The 23,006-nt window shown below is 39.3% G+C and overlaps 1 long non-coding RNA gene across 2 annotated transcripts; it reads left to right on the top strand.

Moving 5' to 3' along the window:
• Positions 1-9,247: 9,247 nt before the first annotated feature.
• On the top strand, positions 9,248-22,868 carry LOC138366910 (uncharacterized). Of its 2 annotated transcripts, none has more exons than XR_011229248.1 (3): positions 9,248-9,345; positions 19,810-19,916; positions 22,412-22,868. It is a non-coding gene; the product is annotated as an uncharacterized lncRNA (long non-coding RNA). The 2 variants fall into 2 exon arrangements; XR_011229247.1 differs by lacking the exon at positions 9,248-9,345 and adding an exon at positions 18,988-19,116.
• Positions 22,869-23,006: the final 138 nt, after the last annotated feature.

Below are 23,006 nucleotides of genomic sequence, written 5' to 3'. Positions count from 1 at the left end.
AAGCTTTGACAATCTTTCTTCATATGACAGGTTAACAGGTAGAATAGGACAGGTAGAACAAAGATTACCATTTATATATGGATAACTATTATAAGTCGGTTTGAATGAGTGAATTGCTGCTTGAAGATAGGGTATACACCTGCGGTACTATCAGATTGCATCGTGGTGAGCCTAAAACCCTTCAGATCCAAGCAAAGGGTAAAATGCCAGCAGATACAATTGCGAACACATTGATACCAAAATGAAAGACATATGACGAGAATTGAGGTAACCAAAGTGAAAAGAGTGTTCACATTACATTGCACTAGAGTGCTCCCGGGTTACTTTCTCTCACTTTCTCTGTTTTGTGCGGATGGTACACCTTGCTTTTGGAGTTTATATGCATTTAAACCTGTAGATAATTCTATTGCTAACACATTGATACCAAAATGAAAGACCTAGGATGACAATTGGGGTGACCAAAATGAAAGAGTGTATACATTTTATCTCTCTTGTGCGCTCCCTGGTAACACACTCTCGCTTACTCTGTTTGTTGCGGATGGTAAGCCGGACTTTTGGAGTTTATATGCCTTTAGTCCTGTAGAGAATTCTATTGCGAACACATTGATACCAAATTGAAAAACCTAGGATGAGAATTGAGGTAACAAAGTTGAAAAGGGTATACACTTTTCAGTATTACCACGCTCTCTAATGTAATGAGAGTTGCCTGAGGGTGGCTCAGCTTTCTTTTTCTGGTACCCTTGGCCTACATTCATCTTGTCGGCGGGTGGAGCGCGCTGCTGTCTTTGACATTATATGCACATAGTTCTGTTGGGAATTCTATTGCGAACGCATTGATACCAAAATGAAAGACATAGGACAAGAATTAAGGTGACAAAGTTGAAAAGAGTATACACTTTTCAGTATTTCCGCACACTACCAGGGAATGTCTAAAAAAAACTGGAGAGTGTGGAGGGGTAACTTGCCCAAAACGCGAAAGTGTTTGGGGCGATTAACTTTCGTTCAGTACTATCATGCAAGAGAAGCCACACATCTATGGTTCATCCAAAAAAATCAGTAGACTTCTAGATGTTACTACTGCTCGGCTTAGACTCGGTTACAAGTATCTCTGGGAATTCTCATTATCTGCTGATGTAGATCTGACCAAATGTTAACTGTGTCAACAAAATTATTCGCACACCCTCCGTCACTATGTGATAGTGAATTCAGAGACAATTCTATAACCAATGTACCAACGATATGTAAATATTTCATTCAAAATGATCTGCTACCAGAAATTTTAGCCAAATATCCCCAGTTTGCTAACTGTAGGTAGTAACTAAGTGATTGTAACATATCCACCGCTGCCCACTGGATGGGGGGCGGTGTGCAGGACAAACATGTCAATTGTAACACTAGCTCTCCACATATGTCAGTTGCTTAATTTAGAAACTGTACTTGTGGTCGATCTCGAACCCATTGTTGATGTGACGACTTATACTGAATTTTGTAACTAGCTCATCAAGATTGTAACTTGCTGAGCTAAATGAATTGTGGGGTTCAGTCCCTGAGCCCATTATGTGCCTCTGCAACCCTTTCCACTACCGCCCACAAGATGGGTATGGGGTGCATAATAAATGAACTAAACTAACTTTAAGGCATCCTGAAAGAAAGCTTGGAGGGCTTGAAAAATTGCAGACAAAGCCTTGAGGATAATCCTTGGGTGCCTTCGTACCACAAAGATACTTAATATGAGAAAGGAACTTAATATTCCGAGCGTTGTTTATCGTGTTACTAAAATTAACTGTCAAATTGGTATAAAAATGCTTAGGCTATCTCATCCTAACCCTTGCACAGAAGCCCTCCAGAATTTCTTTATTGAATGTAAACATTGTTTCAAATAGATAAATAAAATTGGAACTGAACTCAGAAAGTATCAGATTTATAATTTGTACCAAGAGAGACAACAATATCACTTTCCTGCACTGTAGGAAATTACACCCTTTTCAATTTTAATCCCTCCCTTTCCATCAAAGGAGCAAATTAGAGATCAGTCCCAGCTTTGTTTTGAGGCAAAGCTCAACGTCTTAAGCCATATTGATGCTCTGTCCACAGAGCATTCTCTCTCTCAAATCATATACACTGAAGGTTTCCTACAGCGCCCAACGGGTGCAGCTGGAAGTGCAGTTGTCCTGACAATAGGCTATGACTTATATTTTGAGTGGGGAGTCCGTATAAACAACTGGGCCTCTACCCTTCAGACTGAACTATTTGCCTTGCTCCTTGCACTGAAATGTGTACAAGTATCCAAACTTGATACATTAATTGTAAGTGACTCTTTATCATCCTTAATTGCTCTCAACTCCTAAAGACATAACTGTAACATACTTGTGTCTGAAGCTAGACACAAATACAAGAACAACTTTGAACTGCCCTGAACTATATCCGATCCTATCTTAGTAACAGACACCAATATGTAGCCATCACTGATATAACCTCTCCCACTCTACCACTTACCATAGGGGTGCCACAGAGCAGCATCCTAGGACCCCTCCTGTTTCTTATATACATCAATGATCTGCCTAATGTCTCTAACATACTTAAACCTATATTGTTGGCTGATGATACTACTCATCTACTCTGACCCCAACCCATTCCTGTTAAATAATGTTGTAAACAATTAATTAAAAAAAGTCTACTTGTGGATGTCAACCAACAAACTCACACTAAACATAGAAAAGATCTACTATGTCTTATTTGGAAACAAATCAACAAATGCAATTCAGCTTCAGATAGCTAATGTAAACATTAACAATAAAAATGATGGAAAGTTCCTTGGCCTATTCCTAGACAAGAGACTCACCTTCCGCACCCATATACAACACATAACTAAAAAGGTTTCTATAACAGTTGGTATACTCTCTAAGATCAGATATTATGTACCCTACTCTACTCTCCTCTCACTCTATTATGCACTTATCTATCCCTATCATTCTTATGGTATTTGTGCTTGAGGTTCAACCTCTGCAAACTACCTCAAGCCCATCATCATCCAGTAAAAATCTGCTATCAGGACAATAACTAACTCTACCTTTATTTATTTATTTATTTATTTATTTATGCATATACAAGAATGTACATAAGGAATGTGAGGATACAAATATGGTAATTACAGTCTTGTAAAGCCACTAGCACGCGCAGCGTTTCGGGCAGGTCCTTAATCTAAGATCTATAGGTACAGTATATTAAAGCACATAGGTAGCTAAGATTGATTGCAATGACAGCTTGAATGGTAGTTGACAAAAAAATTGGTAGGCATAATACAGCAGAAACAATATAAGATTGGTTGCAATGACAGCTTGAATGGTAGTTGACAAAAATTGGTAGTCACAATACAGCATATGGCTAGCACATAAAAGAAGACAGCAATGAACACAATGATAAGGTTGTTTGAAATTACATAAAAATTAGGAAATTGGGTAACACTAGGTACAGAGCAAATTTAAAGCTCAGTGTAGGAAAACTAAGAAGATGAAGTTAGGTACTTTTTGGTTTTGCTTTTAAATAAGGCAAAAGTTTTACAGTTTTTCAATTCACTAGGGAGTGAGTTCCATAAACTAGGTCCCTTAATTTGCATAGAGTGTTTACACAGATTAAGTTTGACCCTGGGGATATCAAAGAGATATTTATTTCTGGTGTGGTGATAATGGGTCCTATTACATCTGTCCAGGGAGAGTTTCAGAGCATGGTTTGCATTTAAGAACAGGGTTTTGTAAATGTAGTTGACACAAGAGAATGTGTGGAGGGAGTTAATATTTAGCAAGTTTAGGGATTTAAACAAGGGAGCTGAGTGTTGTCTGAAAGCTGAGTTAGTTATCATTCTGATAGCAGATTTTTGCTGTGTGATGATGGGCTTAAGGTGGTTTGCAGTGGTAGACCCCCATGCACAGATACCATAATTAAGATAGGGGTAAATTAGTGCATAATATAGTGAGAGGAGAGCAGAGTTAGGAACATAATATCTGATTTTGGAGAGTATACCAACTGTCTTAGAGACTTTCTTAGTTATGTGTTGAATGTGGGTGCTGAAGTTGAGTCTCTTGTCTATGAATAGGCCAAGAAACTTGCCATCATCTTTATTACTGATGTTAATGTTGTCTATCTGTAGCTGAATTGCATTTGATGATTTGCTTCCAAATAAGATGTAGTAAGTCTTTTTGATGTTTAATGTTAGTTTGTTCGTTGACATCCATAAGTGGACTTTTTTTAATTCATTATTCACAACATTATTTAGTGTATGTGGGTTGAGGTTTGAATAGATAAGAGTAGTATCGTCAGCAAACAGTATAGGTTTGAGAATATTAGAGACATTAGGCAGATCGTTTATATATATAAGAAATAGAAGAGGTCCTAAGATGCTGCCCTGTGGCACTCCAACGGTAATTGGTAGAGTGGACGAAGTTGTATCATTGATGGTTACATATTGGTGTCTGTCACTAAGATAGGATCGGATGTAGTCAAGGGCAAGGCCTCGGATTCCATAATGCTGGAGTTTAAGTAAGAGGTAGTTGTGATTAACAGTATCAAAGGCTTTTCTTAGGTCAATGAAGAGTCCAATCGGAAACTCATTTTTGTCAAGGGCTGAGTAGATAACGTCAAGGAGACTAATGATTGCATCGTTGGTGCTCTTTTGGGACCGGAAGCCAAACTGGCAGGGGCTGAGTATGTCGAATTTTACGAGGTAGGAATAGAGCTGTTTGTAAATAATTTTTTTCAAATATTTTTGATAGAATGGGTAGATTTGATATTGGTCTATAATTGTTTATGTCCGCCGGATTGCCTCCTTTATGGACTGGCGTTACTCTTGCTTTTTTGAGGATATCAGGGAAGGTGCGACACTCTATAGATTTGTTGAACAGTAGTGCTATGGGTGGGGCAAGGGCATGGGAGGCTCTCTTGTACACAATGGATGGAATTTCACTGGTGTTCCCTGCCTTGGTTTTTAGAGAGTGTATGATGGACACAACATCTGCCGGGCTGATTGGTGAAAGGAGAAGAGAGTTTGGATAGCTGCCTGAGAGATATGTGTTAATATGTGTCTGAGTCTGTGGGATTTTACTGGCAAGATTAGCACCAACCGATGAAAAGAAACTATTAAATTCATTTGCCATTTCTAAATCAGTTGACGGTATATCCCCATCCTTGTAGAGTTTTATTTGGTCATGTGAGTGTTGCTTAGTTCCTAGGATACTAGAGATAGTTTTCCAAGTGTTTTTCATGTTGCCTTTTGCTTCATTGAATCTATTCACATAATATGCAAGTTTTGCCTTTCTTATGATACTGGTAAGCATTGATGAGTACCTTTTAGCTACTTCCTTTGAAACTAGGCCAATCCTAACTTTCTTTTCATATTCATGTTTCTTGTTGATTGAGTTGAGAATGCCACTTGTGAGCCATGGATTGTTTAATCTTTTGTCAGTTACTTGCTTTGTAAGAAGGGGACAATGAAGGTTGTAGAGGCTTAGAGTTTTGGAGAGGAAGAGGTTAGCTAATGAATTTATATCATGGGTATTATTGAATTCAGAATCCCAGTTAATATTGTGAAGTGCCTCTGTAAGATTGTCTAAAGCTGATTCACTGTGTAGCCTAAATGAAAGTTTCTTGCTTTTTGGTGGTGTTATGTCCATGTTCGCTATGAGAAAGGTAGGATAGTGGTCAGTTGTTCTGTCGTAGATTATACCAGATACAAGGGGAGCTGTTATGTTTGTCCATATGTGGTCCAAGGTAGTGGCTGATGTTTGAGTGACTCGGGTAGGTTTGGTGATAGTGGGGATTAGCATACAGGAGTTCATGCTGTTAAGGAAATAGTCAACTTGAGAGCAATTTTGTTGACCCAGGTCAATATTAAAGTCTCCTCCCAGAATGATGTGGTTTTTGTTGAGATTGTTGTTTATAATAAGATTCCTTAGGTTGTCTGAGAAAGAAGCTATGTTAGTATTAGGAAATCTATAGATGGCTCCAATAGTCAAAGAGGATTTAAGGGATTTAATTGTAAACTGAGCAAAAGTATATTCACAGTAGTCATCTCTGTCACTAATAACACTGTTGCAGATAAATGTATCTCGGTAATATATAGCTGTGCCACCACCTTTTTTATTAGGCCTACAGTTATGAATGGCTTTATAACCAGCTAAGTTGTAGAGTTGGGTATAGTCTTTATTTAGCCAAGTTTCTGTTAAAATAATGAACGATAGGTTAGTACCTAGTGCTGTGAGTAGTGCATTTAAATCGTCAAAATGTTTACCAAGTGATCTAACATTTTGCTTATAAACTGATAGATAGGTGCTATTTTGGAGTTTGTTTTTAGCCTGGTGTGCTGTGAAATACTTGCAATAATGATGATCGATGTGCTGGTTGGTATAGATATGAGACAGAAGATTTTGATCAGGATCAATATCAGTGTGCATAGAGATGCAGAGGGATCACGATACAAGATACACGATAAAGCAAAACACAAGAATAAGAGCAGATACAATAAAATAGTAACAATTTTGAAGTAAAATAAAGATCCAATAGATAGCCAGGGAGGACACAGAAGTTACATAAAATAAAACACAAAAAATCAGTAGAGACTGACAATATAAATGTAAAATAAAAAATAATAAGAAAAATAATAATCATAAAAAAAATGATCTTGAAGATAATTAGCTTAGTAATGGTTAATTAACAGGGTAATAAAAAGCCCTAGGTTTAGTGACAAGGGGATTAACTAAGAACAAATAATTAAGAGTATAAAACAGGCAAAGATGACAAACAAAAAATAAAGTAAAAATTAAAATAAAAATAAAAATAAACACCTTTGGAAAGGAAAGGCAGAGCTTAAGTACACTTTGGTTGTATGTGAGACAACAAATTATGTTCTGGTTATTCAGCTGATATCCCACAGTCATCCAGGAAAGAAGTGAGGTGTGCTTCAGTGGTTATGACATAAGTTTTTCCAGAGTCAGTCTTCCTAGCTATTATTTTACCATCGCGCACAAAACAATGTTTAATAGCAGTGGATCTATTGCGAATTCCACGTAGTTTAAATAAGAGATTTTGTCTGAATCTGGTAAGACATTCGTTCACATAAACCTTGGATTTCATAGCGACTGCAGCAGTGATAAGGTCTGACTTGCGGGAGCAGCTATCTAACTTCACGCGTATCCTTCTGTTGTTTGCACCAGATGATTTGGTACCCACTCTATAAGCTGACTTAATGTCTCTTGCTTCGATTGAATAATTCAACTTAGCACGCAATTCCTGGATCACGATGGCAGTACAGTCTTCTCTGTCAGTTTCATGGGGAAAATCCTGTGATGAGATGATGACAGAATCAAGGAGCTTAAGTTGGTCTGATTCGTCTTGGGTTGCAGTGTGTTGCTGTTGTAGGGAGTTAAAGTGGTTCTCTAACTTTTGTAACATCTCTTCTTGCTTCTTAGAGGTTTCTGCTGGTTTAAAGTTAGTAACCGAAGTCTGAAGAGAGCTTAATTCATGTTCGAGGTGGCCGACTCTGGCAGACAGATCTTGGTTAGCCTTGTGCATTGCCAAAGCATCACTCTGAAGCTTCATTATCAGGTCCGACTGCTCTCGGATTATAGACTTTTGGTCATCATGTATTTGAGTCAATAATCTGAGCCATGGATTATCAGCGGGACGCTTAAAGTCAGTACATGGGGAGGCAGCTCGTTTAAGTTGCTCCATATGGTTACATAACTGTTGTAAGGCTCGAGTCAGTGACGACGCTTCAATCAGCTGGGAAGGTTTGTTATTGTTGACGCAGGGAGGGTCGGTACTCCCCCCGGTAGCCCCTAAGGGGGAGACAGCCGCATTATTCCTGTTGCTAGCTTGGCTAGTTGGGTTCATCCTGATAGGTGTGCTATCATTCTTTACGGCCTTGCCGAGCTTAGAATTGTTTGGCATGGTAGCAGCAGAGATGTATGCAGCAGATGGGGTAGACTTGTTGATATGGCAGCAGCAAACGTCAGGTTAGCTTCCTCCAGGGAGCAACACTAATGAGGTCGAGATGAGGTAGTAGGTTAGGTTTTGTCGAATATTTCGGTCACATTTAGGTCATTGGGTACTTAGCTGCCTTCTGGGGTTGTTACATCATGTTAGGGATGTTGTGGGCTCAAGGAGCAGCTGATAAAGTTGGAGGGGGAGCAGGGTCGTCAGGAGCGGATGAGCGTTCGAGCGTAAACCTTCAGACAACACACAGCTCCCTTGTTCAAATCCCTAAACATGCTAAACATAAATTCACTCCATACATTCTCCTGTGTAAATTACGTTTATAAAACCCTTTTTCTAAGTGCAAACCCTGTTCTGAAACTCTTCCTGGACAGATGTAATAGAACACATGGCCACCCCACCAGACATAAATATCTCTTTGATATCCCCAGAGTCAAACTTAATCTATGTAAACACTCTATGTAAATAAAGGGACCTAGTCTATGGAACTCACTCCCTAATGATTTGAAAAGCTGTCCAACTTCTGCCATATTCAAAAATAAAACCAAAAAGTACCTAATTTCATCTTCATAGTTTTCTACCATGGGCTTTATCTTCACACTGTATCTAGTTTTACTCAATCCCCCAATATTTGTACCTAAGCCATATTACTTTAACATTGTAATCTTAGATATCATCTGATATCATGGTTGTTGTATTCAGTGCATATACTACTGCATTATTCCTTGAAACTTTTCCTCGAAATGATCTTCATATTGTGCTTCAGTGAACCAATGTATAACCCTGAAATGCTATCCTCATGTACCTAGTAATCCTTGTTTCTTTATTGTGTATTGTTATTATTGTGTATCATTCTGATCTGCTTTTGTGTCAAAATTTCTTCAAATTACCTGCAAACACTTTTGCTGATTTTACTGTAATTATTCTACTTAAAATTATCTGTACCTGTAAAGAAAAGCTGTAAAATACCTGCTAACATTTTTTATCAATTTTACTGTTAATTTATAAAAAAAATCTGTTTAAGGACTTACCCGAAACGCTATGCGTGCTAGTGGCTTTACAAGAATGCTAATTCAACTTATTTTCTATATTCTCTGTTAACCCCCAATGTAACTTCTTGTACATAAATGAATAAAAATAAAATAATACAAATAACAAAATTATTAATGATGGGGTCAAGCGACGAGGGAGTAATTGCGCAAAGCGTCCCTCACCTGTGACGTCACAGCGTCATCTGGCGCCATATCAACACAGCGGCCATTTTGTCGTCAGTTCAGTCATGGCGAGGACAAACCCTTCATGCAAACTGCACCTACTATCAAGAAGAAGAAGATTTTGTGTTCCACCGATAGTATTGTCGTAAGTAAACACTTATATTTTATATTTTATTATATTAATTGATTCTATTTTTCTGTAATAAAGGTCCAAGGGTAAGGAACAAGGGTACTGTGTTGGGAGGTGAGGGCTGTTACTGGTGTCTGTGGGGATGTGAGGACTTGTACCAACCACTATCACCACCAGTACCTTGTCTTGCACCCTGCTTAGTATTCCTATTGAGATATGAAATATTATTGCATTCATATAATTATTCATTCACAGTCATTACTATTTTTATGGGCTATGTTCTGTTACCCTAATGCTTTTTATTCCTGGGCATGTCCATTTACTCTCCAGCCCTTCACAAGCCACTGCTGCACCTCCTCCATGCCCATACTTACTGTGCTTATTCTTACAGGACTGCACTGCATTATGTGGTGCTCACTGCCTGGACACCTTGGCAATGTAGAGACAGATATTCTGCAATACCGTGATATTAGCAGTAGAGTGATAAGCTGACACACGGGAGGTACAATGGAAAGAAGTTGAGTATCAACTCTTGTAATTTATATGGCTTCCAGTGAGTTTTTAGTTTTCTTATAATCACTATGTTATCTATCCTCTACAACCTAGTTATCTGCTTGATACATGCATTATAGGGTTCTGGTAGTTGTTCTACTCACCAAGCCCTTCCAAGGTCAGGCTCGACATGTGAGAGCTTGATCCAACAGGCTGTTGCTTGGACAGGCCCCTCAGGCCCACATATCCACCACAGCCTTGTTTGTCCAGCACTTCTTGAAGATGTTCAGGTTTTCTCTTGAAGATGTCGACGGTTGTTCCAGCAATACTGTATTTCTTTTATTGCTGAAAACATGTTTTCAGCCATAAAAAAAATAATCCTGGTTCCAGAAAAAAATCCCTTTTGTATCATCTGGAAATTTTCAAATATTGCTGATCAAACCTGAGTCTAAATTATTTGTATATATTATGAATTACAGAGGTCCCAGGACAGAGTTTTGAGGAACTCCACTTACATTTTCCCACTCTGATTTAACCCCATTTATACAAACTCATTCTTATCTTTTAGCTAATCATTTATTGTACACACCATACTCAGCCTGTGTAGGGTAGTTTATTGTGCATCCTAGTATTGTGTATGTGTAGTATATATATTTGTGTAGTATATTTGGTATATTTAATGCCTCTAACCTCTCCTCATAGTTCTTGTCCTTCAATTCTGGGAGCCACTTAGTAGCATGTCTTTGCACCTTTTCCAGTTTATGTGCTTCTTAAGATATGGGCACCATACAACCGCTGCATATTCCAGCTTTAGTCTAACAAAAGTCGTGAACAATTTCTTGAGTATTTCGCCATCCATGCATTTAAAAGCTCTGAATATTATCCTTTACCTGCAATTGGTTGTTGCTGTATTTATAGAATATGATTTGTTCTGCTTTACATTTGTTTATTCTTTTTTTCAAAATTTCTTTCTGCCTCTCTCCTCACTGCCGTGTAGTTGTTTCTCTTTGTATTACTGGTATGTTTGGGGGTTTGGCCTCTTCGTATATTGATTCCATTTTTGTGTCTTTTGGTCTCTGGCCGTCTTGAAATTTCAGTTGAACAAATCCTGTTTCCTAGTTCTGCATCTCTGTTTTGGTATAAATGTTTTTGTTCCTTTATCATATATTTCACAAAATTGACATACTGTGCATTAATTCATCTCAATTTTTCCTTTCCTAACAGCAAGCCTTTCCAGTAAAATTCTTTGAATTCTTTTCTGACTTCCAGCCTAATGTTTGTTTTATCCTAGTGTGTATGATGCCTAGCGTGTGTCTGGTGCCTGTTGTGTTAAACCGAAGATAAATGCATAAGTATAGGTCAGTAATTACTCCAGCTTTGAAGGGGGCTTTCATTATGCAGCAGTATTCCACTCTAGAGAGCACTAGCGTCTTGAAAACTATCATCATCGGTATAGCATCTCTAGTGTGAAAAGTTCTTGTTATCTATCCTGTCATTTTTCTTGCAGTTGTGACGACTACTTTATTGTGTTCTTTAAATGTAAGGCCTTCTGACATCAGTACACCCAAATCCTTTACGTTGCTTTTCCGTTCAATGTTATGATTTGACTGAGTTTTGTAAGTGGTTTCCGTTTTTATATTTTCATTTTTTCCGTAGCGCATGAGCTGAAACTTATGTTCGTTAATCACCATGTTATTTTCTGTAGCCCATAGAAAAACCTGATTTACATCTGATTGGAGGTTTGCCGTGTCCTCTATGTTGCCTACTCTCGTGAAGATTCTAGTGTCATCTGCAAAGGATGATCAAGTACTATAGATTGTGTCCTTGTCTATGTCCGATATGAGGAGGAGAAAAAGTATTGGAGCAAGCACAGTACCCTTGGGGACTGAGCTCTTTACGGTTGATGGTCCAGATTTTATTTTGTTGACTACTACACATTGGGTTCTATTAGTCAGGAAGTTGTATATCCATCTGCCTATTTTTCCGGTAATTCCCTTTGAACGCATTTTATGTGCAATAACACAATGGTCACATTTGTCAAAGGCTTTTGCGAAATCTGTGTAAATTACATCAGCGTTTTGTTTGTCTTCCATGGCATCTAGTGCCATGTCAGAGTGGTCCAGCAACTGTGATAGGCAAGAGCGCCCTGTTCTGAAACCATGTTGTCTGGGGTTATGGAGATGCTGTGATTCCATGTATTTGGTGATCTTACTTCTTAGCATTCTCTCAAAGATTTTTATGATGTGCGATGTTAGTGCTATCGGTCTGTAGTTTTTTGCCTCTGCCTTATTTCCTCCTTTATGGGGCGGTGCTATCTCTGCTGTTTTTAGTATGTCAGGGATAATGCCAGTATTTTGGCTTTGTCTCCAAAGAATGTGAAGGGCCTGCGATAACGTTTTTTTACAGTTCTTGATGAATATAGAGTTCCAAGAGTCAGGGCCTGGTGCAGAGTGCATAGGCATACTGTCTATGGCTTCTTCAAAATCCAGTGGGGATAGGATCACATCTGATTTATGATTTGATGTTGGTATCATATCCATGAAAAATTCATTTGGGTTATCAATCTTCAGTGTGTTCAGTGGCTCGCTGAAAACAGTCGTACTGATTGTGTGGTAAGGCGTACTGATTCTTGTGTGGTATTGTGGCAAGTGCAATAATATGTATTGTTTCATTGCAGATAAGAGATTCCAGGTCGTTCCAGATTTCCGAAGTACTGAAATGCACACCATATAGGCTTGGTGGATCTAGGTGCAAGGTAAAATAATTTACATTTACTTGAATATATTTTTAGCTAATTATCAGTATATATATAATATATTTATATGCATATATATATATATATATATATATATATATATATATATATATATATATATATATATATATATATATATATATATATATATATATATATATATATATATATATATATCATATATTATATGTGTGTAATTATGGTCATAAAACAATAAACAAATAGTTTTGCTGTTATTACACTCTATTCACAGGTTATATATAAGTATCTGCATGTTTTGTTCACCATTACAAACCACTAAGTTGGTTTGATTTTTGTTGAGATTGTTATTTATGATAAGATTCCTTACGTTATCTGAGAATGTAGCTATGTTGGTATTGGGAAATCTATAGATGGCACTTATAGTCAAGGAGGATTTAAGGGATTTACTGGAGAACTTGGCAAAGGTATATTCACAATAGTCGTCTCTATTACTAATGACACTATTGCAGATGAAGGTATCTTTGTAAGATATTGCTATGCCACCTCCTTTTTTTATTAGGCCTGCAGTTGTGAATGGCTTTATTTTCAGCCAAGTTGTAGCATACAACATAGCATATATATGTATATGGCATACATATATATATATATATATATATATATATATATATATATATATATATATATATATATATATATGAATGAAAACTCACACCCCAGAAGTGACTCGAACCCATACTCCCAGAAGCAACGCAACTAGTAACTACAGGGCGCCTTAATCCGCTTGACCATCACGGCCGTCAAAAGGAAGTGATAGCCGAGGCTATTTGAGCCACTTCCCCGACGGCAACTCGGATGGTAATCTTGGGCATAGCATTTCACCAAATCACCTCATTCTTTGGGGCACACGTGAGGAACACAAATGCGAACAAGCCTGAATGGTCCCCAGGACTATATGCGAATGAAAACTCACACCCCAGAAGTGACTCGAACCCATACTCCCAGAAGCAACGCAACTAGTAACTACAGGGCGCCTTAATCCGCTTGACCATCACGGCCGTCAAAAGGAAGTGATAGCCGAGGCTATTTGAGCCACTTCCCCGACGGCAACTCGGATGGTAATCTTGGGCATAGCATTTCACCAAATCACCTCATTCTTTGGGGCACACGTGAGGAACACAAATGCGAACAAGCCTGAATGGTCCCCAGGACTATATGCGAATGAAAACTCACACCCCAGAAGTGACTCGAACCCATACTCCCAGAAGCAACGCAACTAGTAACTACAGGGCGCCTTAATCCGCTTGACCATCACGGCCGTCAAAAGGAAGTGATAGCCGAGGCTATTTGAGCCACTTCCCCGACGGCAACTCGGATGGTAATCTTGGGCATAGCATTTCACCAAATCACCTCATTCTTTGGGGCACACGTGAGGAACACAAATGCGAACAAGCCTGAATGGTCCCCAGGACTATATGCGAATGAAAACTCACACCCCAGAAGTGACTCGAACCCATACTCCCAGAAGCAACGCAACTAGTAACTACAGGGCGCCTTAATCCGCTTGACCATCACGGCCGTCAAAAGGAAGTGATAGCCGAGGCTATCTGAGCCACTTCCCCGACGGCAACTCGGATGGTAATCTTGGGCATAGCATTTCACCAAATCACCTCATTCTTTGGGGCACACGTGAGGAACACAAATGCGAACAAGCCTGAATGGTCCCCAGGACTATATGCGAATGAAAACTCACACCCCAGAAGTGACTCGAACCCATACTCCCAGAAGCAACGCAACTAGTAACTGCAGGGCGCCTTAATCCGCTTGACCATCACGGCCGTCAAAAGGAAGTGATAGCCGAGGCTATTTGAGCCACTTCCCCGACGGCAACTCGGATGGTAATCTTGGGCATAGCATTTCACCAAATCACCTCATTCTTTGGGGCACACGTGAGGAACACAAATGCGAACAAGCCTGAATGGTCCCCAGGACTATATGCGAATGAAAACTCACACCCCAGAAGTGACTCGAACCCATACTCCCAGAAGCAACGCAACTGGTAACTACAGGGCGCCTTAATCCGCTTGACCATCACGGCCGTCAAAAGGAAGTGATAGCCGAGGCTATTTGAGCCACTTCCCCGACGGCAACTCGAATGGTAATCTTGGGCATAGCATTTCACCAAATCACCTCATTCTTTGGGGCACACGTGAGGAACACAAATGCGAACAAGCCTGAATGGTCCCCAGGACTATATGCGAATGAAAACTCACACCCCAGAAGTGACTCGAACCCATACTCCCAGAAGCAACGCAACTAGTAACTACAGGGCGCCTTAATCCGCTTGACCATCACGGCCGTCAAAAGGAAGTGATAGCCGAGGCTATTTGAGCCACTTCCCCGACGGCAACTCGGATGGTAATCTTGGGCATAGCATTTCACCAAATCACCTCATTCTTTGGGGCACACGTGAGGAACACAAATGCGAACAAGCCTGAATGGTCCCCAGGACTATATGCGAATGAAAACTCACACCCCAGAAGTGACTCGAACCCATACTCCCAGAAGCAACGCAACTAGTAACTACAGGGCGCCTTAATCCGCTTGACCATCACGGCCGTCAAAAGGAAGTGATAGCCGAGGCTATTTGAGCCACTTCCCCGACGGCAACTCGGATGGTAATCTTGGGCATAGCATTTCACCAAATCACCTCATTCTTTGGGGCACACGTGAGGAACACAAATGCGAACAAGCCTGAATGGTCCCCAGGACTATATGCGAATGAAAACTCACACCCCAGAAGTGACTCGAACCCATACTCCCAGAAGCAACGCAACTAGTAACTACAGGGCGCCTTAATCCGCTTGACCATCACGGCCGTCAAAAGGAAGTGATAGCCGAGGCTATTTGAGCCACTTCCCCGACGGCAACTCGGATGGTAATCTTGGGCATAGCATTTCACCAAATCACCTCATTCTTTGGGGCACACGTGAGGAACACAAATGCGAACAAGCCTGAATGGTCCCCAGGACTATATGCGAATGAAAACTCACACCCCAGAAGTGACTCGAACCCATACTCCCAGAAGCAACGCAACTAGTAACTACAGGGCGCCTTAATCCGCTTGACCATCACGGCCGTCAAAAGGAAGTGATAGCCGAGGCTATTTGAGCCACTTCCCCGACGGCAACTCGGATGGTAATCTTGGGCATAGCATTTCACCAAATCACCTCATTCTTTGGGGCACACGTGAGGAACACAAATGCGAACAAGCCTGAATGGTCCCCAGGACTATATGCGAATGAAAACTCACACCCCAGAAGTGACTCGAACCCATACTCCCAGAAGCAACGCAACTAGTAACTACAGGGCGCCTTAATCCGCTTGACCATCACGGCCGTCAAAAGGAAGTGATAGCCGAGGCTATTTGAGCCACTTCCCCGACGGCAACTCGGATGGTAATCTTGGGCATAGCATTTCACCAAATCACCTCATTCTTTGGGGCACACGTGAGGAACACAAATGCGAACAAGCGGATTAAGGCGCCCTGTAGTTACTAGTTGCGTTGCTTCTGGGAGTATGGGTTCGAGTCACTTCTGGGGTGTGAGTTTTCATTCGCATATAGTCCTGGGGACCATTCAGGCTTGTTCGCATTTGTGTTCCTCACGTGTGCCCCAAAGAATGAGGTGATTTGGTGAAATGCTATGCCCAAGATTACCATCCGAGTTGCCGTCGGGGAAGTGGCTCAGATAGCCTCGGCTATCACTTCCTTTTGACGGCCGTGATGGTCAAGCGGATTAAGGCGCCCTGTAGTTACTAGTTGCGTTGCTTCTGGGAGTATGGGTTCGAGTCACTTCTGGGGTGTGAGTTTTCATTCGCATATAGTCCTGGGGACCATTCAGGCTTGTTCGCATTTGTGTTCCTCACGTGTGCCCCAAAGAATGAGGTGATTTGGTGAAATGCTATGCCCAAGATTACCATCCGAGTTGCCGTCGGGGAAGTGGCTCAAATAGCCTCGGCTATCACTTCCTTTTGACGGCCGTGATGGTCAAGCGGATTAAGGCGCCCTGTAGTTACTAGTTGCGTTGCTTCTGGGAGTATGGGTTCGAGTCACTTCTGGGGTGTGAGTTTTCATTCGCATATAGTCCTGGGGACCATTCAGGCTTGTTCGCATTTGTGTTCCTCACGTGTGCCCCAAAGAATGAGGTGATTTGGTGAAATGCTATGCCCAAGATTACCATCCGAGTTGCCGTCGGGGAAGTGGCTCAAATAGCCTCGGCTATCACTTCCTTTTGACGGCCGTGATGGTCAAGCGGATTAAGGCGCCCTGTAGTTACTAGTTGCGTTGCTTCTGGGAGTATGGGTTCGAGTCACTTCTGGGGTGTGAGTTTTCATTCGCATATAGTCCTGGGGACCATTCAGGCTTGTTCGCATTTGTGTTCCTCACGTGTGCCCCAAAGAATGAGGTGATTTGGTGAAATGCTATGCCCAAGATTACCATCCGAGTTGCCGTCGGGGAAGTGGCTCAAATAGCCTCGGCTATCACTTCCTTTTGACGGCCGTGATGGTCAAGCGGATTAAGGCGCCCTGTAGTTACTAGTTGCGTTGCTTCTGGGAGTATGGGTTCGAGTCACTTCTGGGGTGTGAGTTTTCATTCGCATATAGTCCTGGGGACCATTCAGGCTTGTTCGCATTTGTGTTCCTCACGTGTGCCCCAAAGAATGAGGTGATTTGGTGAAATGCTATGCCCAAGATTACCATCCGAGTTGCCGTCGGGGAAGTGGCTCAAATAGCCTCGGCTATCACTTCCTTTTGACGGCCGTGATGGTCAAGCGGATTAAGGCGCCCTGTAGTTACTAGTTGCGTTGCTTCTGGGAGTATGGGTTCGAGTCACTTCTGGGGTGTGAGTTTTCATTCGCATATAGTCCTGGGGACCATTCAGGCTTGTTCGCATTTGTGTTCCTCACGTGTGCCCCAAAGAATGAGGTGATTTGGTGAAATGCTATGCCCAAGATTACCATTCGAGTTGCCGTCGGGGAAGTGGCTCAAATAGCCTCGGCTATCACTTCCTTTTGACGGCCGTGATGGTCAAGCGGATTAAGGCGCCCTGTAGTTACCAGTTGCGTTGCTTCTGGGAGTATGGGTTCGAGTCACTTCTGGGGTGTGAGTTTTCATTCGCATATAGTCCTGGGGACCATTCAGGCTTGTTCGCATTTGTGTTCCTCACGTGTGCCCCAAAGAATGAGGTGATTTGGTGAAATGCTATGCCCAAGATTACCATCCGAGTTGCCGTCGGGGAAGTGGCTCAAATAGCCTCGGCTATCACTTCCTTTTGACGGCCGTGATGGTCAAGCGGATTAAGGCGCCCTGCAGTTACTAGTTGCGTTGCTTCTGGGAGTATGGGTTCGAGTCACTTCTGGGGTGTGAGTTTTCATTCGCATATAGTCCTGGGGACCATTCAGGCTTGTTCGCATATATATATATATATATATATATATATATATATATATATATATATATATATATATATATATATATATATTCAAAATTCGTCAGTGTACTACATTTTTGTTGTTGCTTTTAGGTGATGCTTTTAACCAGTGTACGTGGGTCTAAATATTAACTCCCTCCACACATTCTCTTGTGTCAACTACATTTACAAAACCCTGTTCTTAAATGCAAACCATGCTCTGAAACTCTCCCTGGACAGATGTAATAGGACCCATTATCACCACACCAGAAATAAATATCTCTTTGATATCCCCAGGGTCAAACTTAATCTGTGTAAACACTCTATGCAAATTAAGGGACCTAGTCTATGGAACTCACTCCCTAGTGAATTGAAAAACTGTAAAACTTTTGCCTTATTTAAAAGCAAAACCAAAAAGTACCTAACTTCATCTATTTAGTTTCCTACACTGAGCTTTAAATTTGCTCTGTACCTAGTGGTACCCAATCTCCTAATTTTTATGTAATATCAAACAACCTTATCATTGTGTTCATTGCTGTCTTCTTTTATGTGCTAGCCATATGCTGTATTGTGACTACCAATTTTTGTCAACTACCATTCAAGCTGTCATTGCAATCAATCTTATATTGTTTCTGCTGTATTGTGCCTACCAATTTGTTGTCAACTACCATTTTAAGCTGTCATTGCAATCAATCATAGCTACCTATGTGCTTTAATATACTGTACCTATAATTTTCTCTCATCTTTTTTTTTTTTCATTCCATGTAATCTGTTATCATTTTTTTGTCTATAAATTTTGCAAGTATTTACCTCCTTAAAATTTTCTTAGATTAAGGACCTGCCCGAAACGCTGCGCGTGCTAGTGGCTTTACAAGACTGTAATTACCATAATTGTATCCTCACATTCCTTATGTACATTCTTGTATATGGATAAATAAAACAAATAAATAAATAAAATAAGATTGTGCAACCACGGTTCGAAGAATAATGAAGATATGAACAAACGGCCTGTGGTCACTATACAGTCTGGAAGGGCAAAAGAAGAAATTGGCATTTCTACAAAAACAAGAACTATATAATGTTATTTTAAGTAAGTAACAAAAAAATTAAATAATTTTTTTAAAGTTTAAAATTCACTTAGAAATTTAAATTTTAAATTAAAAAATTTTAACCAAAAAACTTAATATTTTTCATATTTGGAACCATTCCATAATATTTTCCCAAGCATAAATGATTATATTTCTATCACTTGCTCTTAAGATTGTTTCATTTAATGGTTGGGCATAATTGTTCTCTGCTGCTAATAGAACTGACTGACTTAGCTATAGGAAAATGTAAACTTAATTGGTTTATCCATTACAGTATTTTGCAGTTTATTTCATGATCCTGTGCTTAATACTTGCATAAATAGTAGATTACAAAATTCATTTTTATATCATTAGTATTGAATAATAATAATGCAAATAATTGACTTATAAATGATGTACAATTAATTGGTAGGTGATATTATATTATTAATATTTTTTCATTCTTGCAAAGCCTTAACAAAGCCATTAACATGTTAATATAAACTTGATCACCTTCCACTTATTTTCTCATGTGCTACATACATGTACAAAACCTTATTCCTAAATGCATATTTTGTTCTGAAACTTGTCCTTTATGTGTTGTGTATCACCATCTCTGGAGAGTTTTATCTGATTGATGTATAAATTACTTTTAATTTTACAGAATATTATTGTTATACTGAATTTATTATTATATAAATAACTTAATTTTACAGAATCATCTATCAACGCACATCCACAAGTTGAGGAGGAGGATGTGACCTTCCAGATTTCTGAAGTACTGAAACATGCACCAAACAGGCCTGGTGGATCTAGGTACAAGGTAAAATAATTTAATTTTTTTTTTTTTTTTTTACTAATTGTCCGATTATATATATATATATATATATATATATATATATATATATATATATATATATATATATATATATATATATATAAATATATAGTGTGTGTGTAATTACCTAAGTGTAGTTACAGGATGAGACCGTCTTCCCAGCACTCTTTGTCATATAACGCTTTGAAACTACTGACAGTCTTGGCCTCCACCACCTTCTCACCTAACTTGTTCCAACCGTCTACCACGCTATTTGCGAAAGTGAATTTTCTTATATTTCTTTAGCATCTGTGTTAAGCTAGTTTCAATCTATGACCTCCTGTTCTTGAAGTTCCAGGTCTCAGGAAATCTTCGCTGTCGATTTTATCAATTCCTGTTACTATTTTGTATGTAGTGATCATATCACCTCTTTCTTCTGTCTTTTAGTTTTGGCATATTTATTGCCTCTAACCTCTCCTCGTAGCTCTTGCCCTTCAGTTCTGGGAGCCACTTAGTAGCATGTCTTTGCACCTTTTCCAGTTTGTTGATGTGCTTCTTAAGATATGGGCCAACTTCTGTTGTTGGGCACCACACAACAGCTGCATATTCTAGCTTTGGCGTAACAAAAGTCATGAACAATTTCTTTAGTATATCACCATCCATGTATTTAAACGCAATTCTAAAGTTAGAAAGCGTAGCATAGGCTCCTCGCACAATATTCTTTGTGGTCCTCAGGTGATAGTTTTCTATCTAGAACCACCCCTAGATCTCTTTCTTTATCAGAATTCTTTAAAGATTTCTCACATAATGTATAGGTTGTGTGGGGTCTATGTTCTCCTGTTCCACATTCCATAACATGGCATTTATTAACATTAAATTCCATTTGCCAAGTGGTGCTCCATATACTTATTTTATCCAGGTTTTCTTGAAGGGCATGACAATCATCTAAATTTCTTATCCTTCCTATTATCTTAGCATCATCAGCAAACATGTTCATGTAATTCTGTATACCAACTGGTAGATCATTTATGTAGACAATAAACATCACTGGTGCAAGAACTGAACCCTGTGGTACTCCACTTGTGACATTTCTCCAGTCCGATACATTGCCTCTGATTACTGCCCTCATTTTTCTATCAGTCAGAAAATTTTTCATCCATGTTAGAAGCTTACATGTCACCCCTCCAATATTTTCCAGTTTCCAGAACAACCTCTCTATGTGGAACTCTGTCGAATGCCTTTTTTAGGTCCAGATAGATGCAGTCAACCCAACCATCTCTTTCCTGTAATATATCTGTTGCTCGATCATAGAAACTGAGTAAATTGGATACACAGGATCTTCCAAATCGAAAACCATACTGTCTGTCTGAAATTATATCATTTCTCTCCAGGTGTTCTACCCATTTAGTTTTAATTATTTTTTCCAATACTCCAATTCCAATTTTTTCCAATAATGTGTGTGTGTGTATGTATATTTGTGTTGTTGAATATGACCGAAAGTCATAGTCTTTCTGCCCCTCTCCTTACTGCTATTGTTGTTTCTCACATCTTTGTATTGCTTGTATGTTTGGGCAATTTTTCCATTTTTCCTAGTTCTGCATCTCTGCTTTAGTATAAATTTTGTTGTGCCATTATCATATATTTCACAAAACTTGACATACATCTCATTTACTTCATGTCCTAACAGCAAATGTTTGTCAAATTCCTTAAGGAAATATCTGAGTTCCCCATAATGACCTCTCCACAAGTCAGGTTTTTCAACTGCTTCAAGCTCATTTTCTTCCAGATTATAATGCATTGCATACTTTATTCCCAAAAAGACATGGTCACTTTTACCCAAGTGACCATGTCACTTGGGAGTCAGTCTGGTGTTGACAAAGGCTTTAACAAAGCCGAAACGTTCACCTCATTTCATATTTCTCTGTGGATTTTCCGCATATATATATATATATATATATATATATATATATATATATGTCGTACCTAGTAGCCAGAACGCACTTCTCAGCCTACTATGCAATGCCCGATTTGCCAAATAAGCCAAGTTTTCATGAATTAATTGTTTTTCGACTACCTAACCTACCTAACCTAACCTAACCTAACTTTTTCGGCTACCTAACCAAACCTAACCTATAAAGATAGGTTAGGTTAGGTTAGGTAGGGTTGGTTAGGTTCGGTCATATATCTACGTTAATTTTAACTCCAATAAAAAAAATTGACCTCATACATAATGAAATGGGTAGCTTTATCATTTCATAAGAAAAAAATTAGAAAAAATATATTAATTCAGGAAAACTTGGCTTATTAGGCAAATCGGGCCATGCATAGTAGGCCAAAAAGTGAGTTCTGGCTACTAGGTACGACATATATATATATATATATATATATATATATATATATATATATATATATATATATATATATATATATATATAAAGTTTGTGTGTGTGTAATTTATATAAATAAATAATTAAATATTAATTTTGTTAATATCTTTTCAGGGAAAACTTGCAAGTACAATTCGTATACAAGAGGGGCAACAAGAGCCAGAGGATGTCAACTAAGAAAATATATAAGTCTTTATCCTCACACTCTTGATATATGGTCTTCTCTGGTCTCTTTATTTTCTCTCCTCACAAATGTCCCTTTTTTTTATTTCTTTTACGTTTCTCTCCTGTTTTTCTTGTCTTTTAATCTCTCCTTTCCTCCTCTCTTCTAACACCTCTCGTTTCCTGTCTCTTCTAGCTTCTCTCTTCCTTTACTTTTTATATTTGTGGTATTCATTTATGTCATTTTTATCTTGTATATTTTTCTTGTATCTTTTTCTTATTTTGTGTTTCTCTTCCCCTTCTCTTCAATGATTTCTCATTTCTCTCCTCTCTCTGTTGTTTCTGTTCTGTCTTCTCTCTCCTTGCCTTAATTTTGTTCTGTCTCCTCTTTTGTTGTGTGTGTCTTTCTGTCTCTGTCTGTCTCTCTCTTTCTCTCTCTCTCTCTTTCTTTCTCTTTCTTTCTCTCTTTCTCACGCTCTCTCTCTGGCTCTCTTGCTCTCTCTCTCTCTCTCTCTCTGGCTCTCTCTCTCTCTCTCTCTCTCTCTCT

The sequence above is a fragment of the Procambarus clarkii genome, chromosome 20 (assembly GCF_040958095.1).
Source record: "Procambarus clarkii isolate CNS0578487 chromosome 20, FALCON_Pclarkii_2.0, whole genome shotgun sequence".
Classification (NCBI taxonomy): domain Eukaryota; kingdom Metazoa; phylum Arthropoda; class Malacostraca; order Decapoda; family Cambaridae; genus Procambarus; species Procambarus clarkii.
Note: the sequence above shows the minus strand (reverse complement) of the source record. Positions and strands in the feature narration are given on the sequence as shown.